General features: G+C 38.0%; 1 pseudogene; it reads right to left on the minus strand.

Moving 5' to 3' along the window:
* Positions 1–360: 360 nt before the first annotated feature.
* LOC108329709 (probable fructokinase-7) lies at positions 361–11,898 on the minus strand (annotated as a pseudogene).
* Between the last annotated feature and the right edge of the window lie 836 nt (positions 11,899–12,734).

A 12,734-nucleotide genomic window follows, 5' to 3' on the forward strand; every position in this document is an offset into this window, starting at 1 on the left:
GTAGCAAAGACAAAGACAAAAAAACCAAAAAAGAGGACTCGTGTCAAACAAAAAAGATGGGCAAAATAGTAAATAGGGTGTCTGAAAAGATAAAAAAAAAACTATTTTTTTGACAGGTCTCAAGAAAAGAAATAAGGTTAATAATGTAATTTTGATAAGTAATTCTTACTTTTCTTATGTTATAGTTGATTAAGTTGATTTCACTTCATTAAATTTATCAATTTATTTTATTCGTATATTATTAGGAAAAATTAATAAAAAAATTACATTATTAGTTGATTTGACTTCATTAAATTTTATCACTTTATTTTATTTGTGTATTATTAGGATTCAAGTAAATGTTTTTTTTAGTCACCTGCATACTAATATTATTTTATTTTATTAGAGAGAAAGTATAAAAACAAAATCTCCTCCAGTTCATTGTCAAATATTTTAAAATTTGTATAAGCAGGGGTAGTGCCTGTGAAGTGAAAGTACTGTCAAACTAACATGAACTGAATTTGAGATAACAAATACATTGGCAAATCTATGAATTGAAGCGGGAAAACAGAAGTCTGAGAACAACATCCTTTGTGGGAAGTGAAGGTATGGCTCCTCTCCTTGTCACTGTGACAGCACCACAAGCATTTGCAAAATCAAGGGCCTCCCTCAATCTTTTCTCATCCTAATAGTGGCACAAGGAACACACCTTCAATAATTCTCTTAGGGTTTGTTATGAAATGTGATAACATGAAAAAATTATTTTTGTTGGATATATGTCTTAGGTTTTCATGCATGCCTTATGAATCTCAAGAAATCAGGTTAACTAAGAGGGGTGAAATCTGATCAGATGTGATGCCAGTAACTGAATAAGTAGTATTTTTGTGACCTTATAGATATGATTGTGTGCAGCCACAATGCTCAATAATCCTGCTACAAAGGAATCACCTGCTCCAGTTGTATCAACTACTTCCACTTTAAAACCAGCAAGCCATCCTTTAAAGTCCTGAGCAGAAAATCTAAATGATTAAACACAATCAACCCATTTTTGCTTAGAAAATACAGAGATTTCGTTTAATGTATTTAGGACAAAATGTGTACACCACAAATACATTTGTGACTTACTCCTCAACAACATTTATCAATAGACAACATTATGGTTGCAAAAATAAATAGAATAGAGATCATGCAAGTTTTTGTTTGTGGAATAAAACCTTGGTGTAGTATCTACAGCCTCGTCCTTCTTCAGTGACAACCAGAAGTTTGAGATTGTAGTGGTACAGCTTCATCACGATCACTTTGTCATCATAAGGATCATCACCTTCGATCAAGAGTCGAAGTTCATCCACACTTACCTATACTTCATAACAGACAGTGTGTATGTACATTAATAGAGTTAATACTCATTTTCATGAACAATAAATAGTTCCTTTAGTATAGAGACCAAATAGGTTTTTCAATATCATTCTTTGACAGCAAATGATCCCCTTTTGGAGGGCAATTTTATCTCAAAATGACAGTGAAGGAACATTTTGAAAAAACTCACTCACAAACAAAACATGTACCTTAATAATGTCGGCATAGTTCCAGATACTCATGATGCCCTGTCTAGCAGCCTCCTTTGATGGCCATAGTGGCAATGCCAAATTTGGAGAATAGGAAAGGATACAGCCTGAGACTTTGGCAACACTCATTGCTGCAAGGTGAGCTGACCTACAAGGCTCCGTAATTAAACTGACTGAACCATAATGAAATATTGTGGCCTGCACAGCAAAATATACTTAAGATCTATTTCGGAACACAAAATTGTAGCATTTCTTTTAAGATCTCATGTTGAGTAACATGGTTCAAGTAGTGTTTCTAAGTGGAGAACGAACTAGTTTCTAAGCCTCGATCCAAATTCTATGATGATATCAAAGTATGTTTTGTTATCATGTCTTTAAGTCTATCCGCTACAAAGTGGAGTATACAGTTTATTTTGAGAAATTGTAAGCATAATTACAAACATTAGTTATGCTAGATGAAATGAAAAAAGGTGGATTTCCATGTGTACTTTATATTACCTTCTTTATGAGGCTTGGATCAATCTCTTGAGGACGAAGGAGCTTGGATTTCTGTAAAACATGAATTCAGGTTCTCCGTTACTCTTAAGAGCATAAAATGCCAATGCTGTTCTTGCATCATCATCAAAGAGTAGGCCCGAACTGTCAACACCATTTTGTTTCAGAATATCAGATAACATACAGCCAAATTCATCATTTCCCACCTTCCTTGCAAATATTAGAGACACTGTGGTCAGAAAAATGGACACAAGTAGATTAAAATGAAAGAATGAAAGGAAAGATTCACATCTAAAGACTTTGCACATTAAATTTTGTTTTAGTCAAGATAAAATTCCAGAGCACAAAATATGCTCCTAATTGATATGAAACAAAAACTTGGAAAGAATATTGTAATGTATTTTCCAAATTGCAGTGCTCTTGAATCATCAGGGGATCAGAAACTATGAAACAAGAAAACGTATACTTCATCAGAAACTATGAAGCTAAACCGTTAAGGAAACACATGCTTATGTACACACATATTTATCATATCTTCATCAGTAATTACAGTAATTATAAAAAAGTAAATACATTGAGTTTTCTTATAAACTAAAATCCACTTATATACCTTAATCTTTTAAGAAGTTTAAAGAAAAGAAAGTCTATAAAACTAAGATAAGTTTTGATGATTTTGACTTGGCTAAAAACTTAACTCATTTACCTTTTCATTTTTAATTTTAAAGTGTTCATGAAAAGCTTATTCAAACATTCATTGTTTCATGCATATGAAGCAAATTCAGCTGTAAGTACCAAGCATTAAGATTTAGCACATGGAATTTTTGCAGAGAATATAAACATAATAATAATATGGGAGAGAAATGAGTTTGAAAATATATATTGAGCACATTGCTAATATTATATATTGTGCACATTGCTAATATAGTATTAGAGAATTTCACCTTGCCAATAAAAGCTGCTGAAACTCCTAATCTAGAAATTCCGACTGCAACATTGGCAGTGGCCCCAGAAGGGAATTTCTTATAGGCTGCTGCCTCTGCAAGGGACATTGGTAACACCGTTGGGACCAAATTCATCATCATCTCCCCAAAGCAAACAATCAGAGGCCCTTTATAGTTCTCTTTTCTCCGATGTTTAGATGAACCTGCAAATAACAAGTACAACTCATTACTCGTTATCACATTGGACAGAATCGTGAAAAACATTGGCACTCATAATGTTCTTTAACTTCAATCAATTTAGCATATACTCCTGAAATAAGTACATATGATTTGAAGTTTTTAATCTAATGTTAATTAGTTATTCCACTTAAGCTCCTAATAGTAATAACGTTGAGCGGTAGATATGTGGGTGCAAACTTCACTCACAAACCGATTTTTGTAAAATTGAGTTAGGTCTAAAACTCACTTCTTAACATAGTATCAGAGTTGTGAATTAAAGCATATTCTAGCAAAAATTGTTATTGTTGGAACTATTGTGTCACCGACTATTGGTCTGATATTGGACCAATGTATAGTCACATATTGAGATGTATATCTTCAAACTTAGGAAAGTGTGATGGAGATCTCATATTAACTAAAAATAAGACGAATTTACACTATGGATAGTACAGAAAAAAAATGAACAAAAAAATTATATTTCTCATCTAATTTCACATCTACTATATGAGTGAATGCTCCTTGAAAACTTGTTGATAGAATATTAACACCTCAGCAACACAGCTCGGCAACGCCTCCTCACTCTGTCAATGTCTTTCTGTTTCTTTCCTGTTTTTCCTTTCTTTTTCCAATATAATCGTTCCCCTCTTGTAAGAACGTGACACAATTGTATTCTTCTTCCTTTTCTCTTATCAAAATATTATTCTGCACTTATGATTTGTGCTCATTCCATTTCCTTAATCTTCTTCTCCTTCACACTCTCTTTCGTCTTCATTGACATGGCTTCCACTATTGGTTTAATAAATACCTCGATACTGTGAATTACATTATGGTATCTGATAGGCCCTGGTTAGTTTACAAAGTGAGAGAAAGAATTAAAGAGCCTAGCAGTATTAACGGTTAAGAGGGGAGCGGGAAAGGATTGTATAAATAATCTTTGTTTAGCAGAGGGAGGGGGTTGTTGACAGTTGTATACAGACAGGTTCTTTGAACCTTGTGAGGGAGGTTATGCTCCCTAGACTATTGATTGTAAATGCTAATTCTTATGAAATACCAGAATTCTTTCATTCATCTTTGCATCTTGGTGTGTGTGAGAGTGTTTTGGCTAGGTTTCCCATTTAGAAACCTAACATTTGGTCCGACTTGTCGGATCTAAGGAGGGGTGCGTGGGAATTCGATGGAGGGAAGTGTGGACGGAAGGTTCAATGTGATGGAAGGCCGGTTAGAGACGGTAGAAATTGCGGTTGACGAGATTAAGGCGGAAACAAGAGCGTTGTGCCAAGATACTATCGCAATACGTCAAGAATTGAAGGAAATTGCGAGGATGTTGGGGGGAAGAGGTCGAAATCAAGATGACCATCAATCAGAGGATAGTCAGGCGTCGGTTAATGAGAACGAAAGGAGACAAGGGGAGGACAAAAACGGAAGATGAAGTAGTCGTCCCGAGAGCACGCTCAATTGGAGGAAGAGAGTAGAACTACCCATCTTTGAAGGATCGAATCCACTCAACTGGATCAATAGAGCAGACCGATTTTTTGACTTGCAAGGGGTAAAGGAGGATGAGGAGAAGGTGAGGTTGGCGTATATCAGTATGGAGGGCAGTGCTGGATATTGGTTCCAGTTTTGGAAAGAGAAAGCCAGAGACCAATCTTGGGCGAGGTTGAAGGAAGCGATGGTAGCACGGTTTTGAGGAAGAAGCAGGGGAACCGTATTTGAAAGGTTGGACACCATCAAGCAGACCGATTCGGTGGATAAGTTCATCAAAGAATTTGAAATCTTGGTAGGCCAAGTGTCGAAGCTACTAGAGGAAATTTTGTTGGGATATTTCATGGTTGGGTTGCAAGAAACGATACGTAACCAGCTGCGATTACTCAATCCTTAAGAACTAATGGTCACCATGTGCATCCCGTGAGACGGAGAAGAACTGCATGGAGGTGCGAAGGCGGGGAGAATAGGAAGAAATATATCGAACTGGAATAAACCGATTGATACGGTGTCGTGGGTAGAAACTGTGTAGCAAAACCAAAACCAAACGGGGCCAGCGGGGAGTAGTGGGTCACTGCGTAGAGAAACGACATAGGCGAGTGGGGTGACATCATCCAGTGTCGATAACCGAGGGCGAAATTTCAGAAACTTGCCTTATGCCGAATTTGTGAAGTGTAGGGAAGAAGACAAATGTTTCAGATGTGGAGGGGCCTTCGGGCCTGGGCATCGATGCCTAGAAAGGGGTTTGAGGATGTTGATTTTGGCAGAGGACGAAGAGGGAGAGGAGACCGAAATAGAGTCGGAGTTAGCCCAGGTGCAAATGGAACTGTTGGCGTGCTCTGCAGGGGGACTGACGCAGGCTAAGACGATGAAGTTACAAGGAGAAATTGGGGAAAGAAGGGTGTTAGTTCTGATTGACAGTGGCGCGAGCCACAATTTCATTAGCAATGAACTTGTGGAAGAAGTGAGATTAAACACGACAGAGACGGGGCGTTACCTGGTTAGTCTGGGCGATGGTTAGAAAAAGGAAACCACGGGTGTTGCTAGGGTGTGCAAATTCGTTTAGGGGAAGTGGAGGTGATAACTAGATTCCACCTGTTTAAATTAGGAGGAGTTGATGTGATTATGGGGGTGAAATGGTTGACTACTTTAGGGGAGGTAACTTTGGACTGGAGCAAGCTGACCATGACTTTCAGCAAGGAGGGTAGGAGAGTAACTATAAGAGGGGATCCCATGCTAACCCAAAGCTTGGTAGCCCCAGAAGCATTGTTGAAAATAAAGGAGGTGGAGGCTTGGATGCTAGACCAGTATGCCAGAGTGTTCCAGGAACCCAGCGAGTTGCCCCAGAAAGACTGATGGTGCATCAAATACCCCTGAAGGAGGGAGTTGACCCAACAAATGTGAGGCCCTATAGGTACCCACATATGCTGAAGAATGAAATAGAGAAGCAAGTGGCAGGGATGCTGCAAACAGGGGTGATACGACCAAGCAATAACCCTTATTCCAACCTGGTTATATTGGTGAAGAAGAAGGATGGGTCGTGGCGATTCTGCGTGGACTACAGGGCCCTAAACCGTGCCACAATTTCGAACAAATTCCTGATTCTAGTGATCGAGGAGCTACTGGATGAGTTGAGAGGAGCAAAATATTTTTCCAAAGTTGATCTTAAGGCTGGTTATCATCAGATATGAATGGGAGAGCAGGACATTCAGAAGACAGTGTTTCGCACTCATTTGGGGCATTATGAATTCTTGGTAATGTCATTTGGCTTAACCAATGCCCTAGCAACCTTTCAAAGCGCAATGAACGACTTATTGCAGCCTTACCTAAGAAAATTCGTGCTAATTTTCTTCGACGACATACTGATTTACAGCCAGTCGTGGGCAGAACATCTGGGGCATATGGGGGTGGTGTTGAAGAAGCTGGAGGAAAATCACTGGGTGGCTAATAGGAAGAAGTGCGAATTTGGACGGGTTCAGATAGGGTATCTCGGCTATTTGATTTCTGAAAAGGGGGTAGAGATGGATCCGGGGAAAGTAAACGTTGTGCTGAACTGGGAGATAGTGTAAAAGCTTTGAGGGGATTCCTTGGGTTGACTGGATATTACTGGCGCTTTGTCAACGACTATGGAAAAATTGCTAAGTCCTTGACCGATTTATTAAAGAAGGGAGAATATGGTTAGACAGAACGGGCTAAAGAAGTTATGTCCAGATTGAAGAAAGCAGTTACTTCAGCCCCTGTGTTAGTGTTACCAGATTTTGATCAGCCTTTCCACATAGAATGTGATGCCTCGGGAGGGGGAGTCGGAGTAGTGTTGACCCAAGGCCGGAGACCCATAGCCTATTTCAGCAAAGCCTTATCAAAGGGGTCATTGACCAAGTCAATCTATGAAAAAGAACTCATGGCCCTGGTGATGGCCATACAACATTAGTGACCATACTTGCTGGGCCAATGGTTTGTAGTGAACACAGACCAGAAAAGCTTGCAATACTTGCTGGAGTAGCGAATTACAACCCAAAATCAGCAAAATTGGCTCACCAAACTACTTGGGTATGACTTTGAAATAGTCTACAAGGCAGGGAACACAAACAGGGCAGCAGATGCACTGTCCAGAAGAATAGAGGATCAAGGGGAAGGGGAGAGGAATTGATGGTTGTGGCTCGACTGTATTGACAGGATTTTGGAGATATTCTAAAAGAGGTGAAGGAGGACGAACACTTAAGGAAGGTGAAGGAGGATATTAAGAAGAACCCAGACTCTCACCCACCTTTCACTATAGAAAGTGACAGACTGCATTACAAGGGTAGGTTGGTGATATCGGCTCGCTCATCATGGATTCCGAAATTGCTGGCCGAATTCCATCTAGCCCAATCTCTTTATTAGGTGGGCATGAAGAAAGTTGTTATAGACTATGTGGCAGGTTGTTTGGTATGTCAACAACACAAGTACCTTGCATCATCTCCTCAAGGACTGCTACAACCACTATCTATTCCTAATGTTGTGTGGGAGGAAGTCAGCATAGATTTTATAGTCAAGCTGCCAAGGTCGAATGGATTTGACACAGTGATAGTGGTGGTGGATCGCCTTAGCAAGTACGACCATTTTGTGCCTCTGAAGCATCCTTATTCAGCCTGCACGATAGCTGAAGTTTCCATAAAGAAGTGGTAAGGTTGCATGGTATACCAGCTTCTATTGTAAGTGACAGGGATCTCCTATTTTTGAGTACTTTTTGGAAAGAATTTTTTAAGAGGCAAGGGACTCAGCTGCAGATGAACACTGCTTACCACCCCGAGTCTGATGGTCAAACGGAGGTGCTGAATCGGGTATTGAAGGGGTATTTACGATGTTTTTGTTCGGAGCAACCTAAAGGATGGAGTGTCATTTTACCTTGGGCGGAATACTGGTACAATACTAGTTTTCAGGGAGTCGCGAAGTGTACCCCTTTCGAGGTAGTCTATTGGAGATCACCTCCATCTTTGCATAAGTTTATTCCTGGTGAAACAACAGTGGAGGCAGTGGCGCAAGAGCTACAGACTCACGATGAAGTAATTGAAGTTTCACTTAATGCGAGCCCAAGAGTTTATGGTTAAGCAAGCTAATAAAAAGCGGAGGGTAGCAGATGTTGAAGTGGGAGACTGGGTGTATCTCAAAATTAGGCCACATAGGCAGACATCCATGCCATCGAGGATGCATCCGAAATTGGCAACAAGATACTATGAGCCTTTTCGAGTTGAGCAGAAGGTGGGACAAGTGGCTTACAGGCTTCAGCTACCCGACATAACTCACATACATCCTGTGTTTCATGCATCACAGCTGAAGAAAGCAGTGGGAGATAGAAGCGTGGAGAAAGATTTGCCTATGAATTTATAGGGGGAAGGGTCGTTCTATTGGCCTACTAAAGTCTTGGATAGGAGGAAAATAAGGAGGGGAGATGAGGAAGTGCCACAAGTGTTGATTGAGTGGCAAGAAGGGGGCCATGATGGAGCAACTTGGGAAGATTCCATTACCATACGTGATCAATACCCAAAATTCAACCTTGAGGACTGAGACTGCTTCTTCTGTTCCCTTCAACTAGAGTTGAGACCAGATTTTTCCAAGAAAGGTGCTTGTATTTTTGATGCCAAGTCTTGCACCCTTGGATTACATATTCTTTGTTGTTTGGGTGTGCTTTTGTTTATCTCTTGGTGTTTTGAACTTTAGAAGCATTTGTTGCCCCTGTTGTTTGATCTTGGGTGTCAATCCCTTCATAAGTGGTCAACTCTTCTCTTTTCACCCACGAAAAAACTGGTGTCTCCTCACCCTTCCTTTTTGCTCCCAATGGCTTGAATTTTCTCCTTCGCTTGAGTGTTTCTTTCACTTGATAATTAAACTGTAAAATAATTCTAGAGAGTTTTATTGATCCCTCTCATAATCTTCTATTTATAAGAAAAAATTGATACAAAAGTACATGATAAATAGGGTAACCCTAGACACAATATAATCATGATAAATAGGGTAACCTTTGAGAAAATATAATCATGATAAATAGGGTAACCCTTGACACAATATAATCATGATAAATAGGGTAACTCTTGACACAATATAATGATGATAAAATAGGATAAATATCCTAACACTCCCCCTCAAGCTGAGCATACAAATTGTATGTACCAAGCTTGGAACAAATAAACTCAATCTGAGGACCCCTTAATGATTTGGTTAATACATCTGCGAGTTGATCGTTTGACCCAATAAACTCAGTACAGATTTCGTTAGTCAACAACTTTTCACAAACAAAATGATAATCAATTTCTATATGTTTAGTCCTCTCGTGAAACACTAGATTTAATGCAATGTAGAGAGCAGCTTGATTGTCGCAATACATTTTCATAGTATTTTCCTTTCTTGATATCTTGCAGCATGTCCTCTCTTGCCTTGTAAACAGACTCCACTCAGTTGCTCTTTGACACCACTGTTTTAACCCCAAGCCTCAACAATTCTTCCCCTTTCTTTATTGTTTTGACATTCCCACCACAACCTACCACTCCATCTCCACTACAAACAACAACTTTTGCAACTTTACTTGGAGAAACAAGAGTCACAACCTTCCCATCATGATCTTCACTTGATGTATTTTCCCTACCAACCTTTGTCACGTTATCCACCCTTGCAGCAAAAACTTTTGCAACTTTCTCAGCAGTAGCGTCTGTAACTCCTGCAGTTTGGGCTATCTTCTAAAAAACAGAGTCTCTATCTCTTTCTCTGAACCCCCTTATCAATGCCTCTTTTAGCCCTTTCCAAGAAAGGTTCTTGGTTTTGTTTTTCCGGGCCTTGAACCAATAAATTGTGCCTCCCTTCATGCAGCTGTAAGCCAACTCGAGCCTCTCCTTCTCTATGACATTTTGGGTGCCAAAAAACTTCTCAATCTAAGAGATCCATTCCAACGGGTCCAACCCCTCAAACTTGGGCAATTCTACCCGCTGCCTCCAATTCTGTTCACCCCTGTCTTCCTCCAACTCTTCTTCTGAACCCTTTTTCTATCATTTCGTGACAGATTTGTCACTTCTTTCTAAGCCTTTTATGTGAATCTTGATTTCTTACATCATCTCTCTCGTTTCTTGCATATTTCTTCTCCATTCTTCCATATTGCTTCTCCATTCTGCCATGCTAATTTTTAGTTTGCTGGTCCTCCTCTCTAAGGTATTGTCTCTTCCTTCCATCACCCTTCTCTCCCAAAGATCCAACACTCCTTTCCTAAGGATATCCGGCAGTTCTCCTTTTTATAAGACAATGCTCTGGATGATTCGATCACTTCTCGAAACGGCAGGTCGGACCAATTTGTTAGGTTCCTGGGTTTGAAACCTAACTAAGAACACTAACAGTAGGTAAAAACAATAATAAAGAATGTGTTTTTCTATTATTCACAGTAAAAAAACTATCTTTACAAAGAATGATTGGGAGCATAACCTCCCTGGTTAGGAACATAACCTCCCTCTACAGGCTAAAATCTTGTCTTTACAACAAGTTCACTCCATAATTCCCCTGTACATAACCCACTCCCTATTTATAAAGTTTCTCTTCCCCTTCCCACTAACTAACTAATTGTCAAATAACTCTTATCTCCTTATAATTGCCCTCTCATTTTCTCTTCCTTCTATCCTAAACCCATTATCACTTATCATCCTATATCCTATCAAATTGCATGCCTACTTCATCGCTTGATATTGTCACTCCTTGAAAAATTGAATGGAAAGCTATATGACATATATGTTCTGAGTGTTTTTTGGTTGTCTATGTTACGTTAATACCCTTGTTGCACACAAAAAGAAGCTTGATGCTAGAGTTATTCCTGATATTTTTTTCTGGACCCTGAATCTTTAAAATCATAAGATTGATATCTCTCGTAATGTGTTGTTTTATGAGTTCATGATTCTAACTTTCTTTCTCTACCTATTCTCACAATTGTAGTCATGATTATGATTATATCAATTTTTCTAGCAATCATGTTTCTATTCCTACTACTCTTGATACTAATATTGTCATTCAAAATATTATTCTGCACTTATGATTTGTGCTTGGTCCATCTCCTTCGAACTCTTTTTGTCTTCATTGACATGACTTCTACTACTAATTTAGTAAATACTCTCAGATATTGTGAATTATACACCTATAATCGTATTACTTGTTTTACTTCCCTTATATGTCTGTTCTTGTAAGTTAAGAACAACCTTTTTAGGGACGTGATTCTTAATTAATCCACGATTAGAGAATCATTAATTATTTTTGAGATGAAAACATCATCAACATCTCTTAACAAACTTTTTATTATATGCATATCAGTATGCTTAAAAGACTGAATGATCTATCAATCGTGTCTGACACATGTATTTTGCACATATCATTTCAAGGTTGGATCTAGAAATTCAATGAATTTTGTACATGTGATTCCATGAAGAACTAAACCAAATTGAAAAACTTAAAGCATTGCAAATCAACCAGAACAAATATAAGAAGATGGTAATATGAATGAAATGAAAGAGAGAGAGAGAGAGAGAGAGAGAGAGAGAGAGAGAGAGAAAGTGGGAAAATGAATACCAGAAGAGGAACTTATACAAAGCTTGGAGCTTCCCCTGCGACCGCGAGACCGATCGAGGGTCACCGGGAAGCAACAGCCTGTCATGTTGGGTTTTGTGGATACCCTTTGGAAAGTTATGACGAATTCACCATTGACATGATCGAGGATGTTTCATAGTTACACATCATAGCAGTTCATCATTTCAAACATTATTCAAATTAACAGAGTCAAGGGGAAAGGGCATGCATGCATGCTTGCCAGTCATTGTTTCTATATGTCACCTTAATTTCATCCGGTTTTCATGGAAATCTCAAAATCTTTGTCTCAAAATTTGAATGGTTGAATTTCATTTGCTCCTGTCGCTGTGTTCCTAATCTAATAATCAAAGGAATATTGTTCAAAAATTCCGTGAGTTACGGATGTGGGGGCAATGCCATGCAGTCTTGACAAGTCTGCAAATATATTCTTCTATTGTTGGATTTTCTTCTTCAATTTTTTTTTTACATATTGGCTTCATTCTATTTTTATCCCGTAATTTAAAATAATCGTGATTTTATTTCTTTTTAACTAATTAAGTTATACAAAATTTGAAATCAAGTCGTTTGTCAGTACTTTTTTTAATTTATCAAATTACAAATTTTAACATTCAGATATTTGAGAGCTTCGCTTCGAATTTGAATTTACATATATAATATAATTTCGAAAGTTAAAATAATATGTATAAATTTGTGAGTAGTCTACCCACAAACAATTTTAAAAAAAAGTCAAATAAGAATACTTAAAAATAATTTTTTAAAACATAAACTTAAATTAAATAAAAATTCAACCTTAAGGTATATATAGTTCACATAAAATTATAAAACAAAACTATATTACAAAATTGCATAATAAAATAAATAAATTTAATTTTTAAAAAAGTAAATTAAAATAAGTTATATTATAAAATTTATGTTTTAAAAAATTAAGCTCATTATTTTAATTTCATAAAACTAAATAAAA

This window comes from Vigna angularis, chromosome 2 (genome assembly GCF_016808095.1).
Source record: "Vigna angularis cultivar LongXiaoDou No.4 chromosome 2, ASM1680809v1, whole genome shotgun sequence".
In the NCBI taxonomy this organism is placed as follows: Eukaryota; Viridiplantae; Streptophyta; class Magnoliopsida; order Fabales; family Fabaceae; genus Vigna; species Vigna angularis.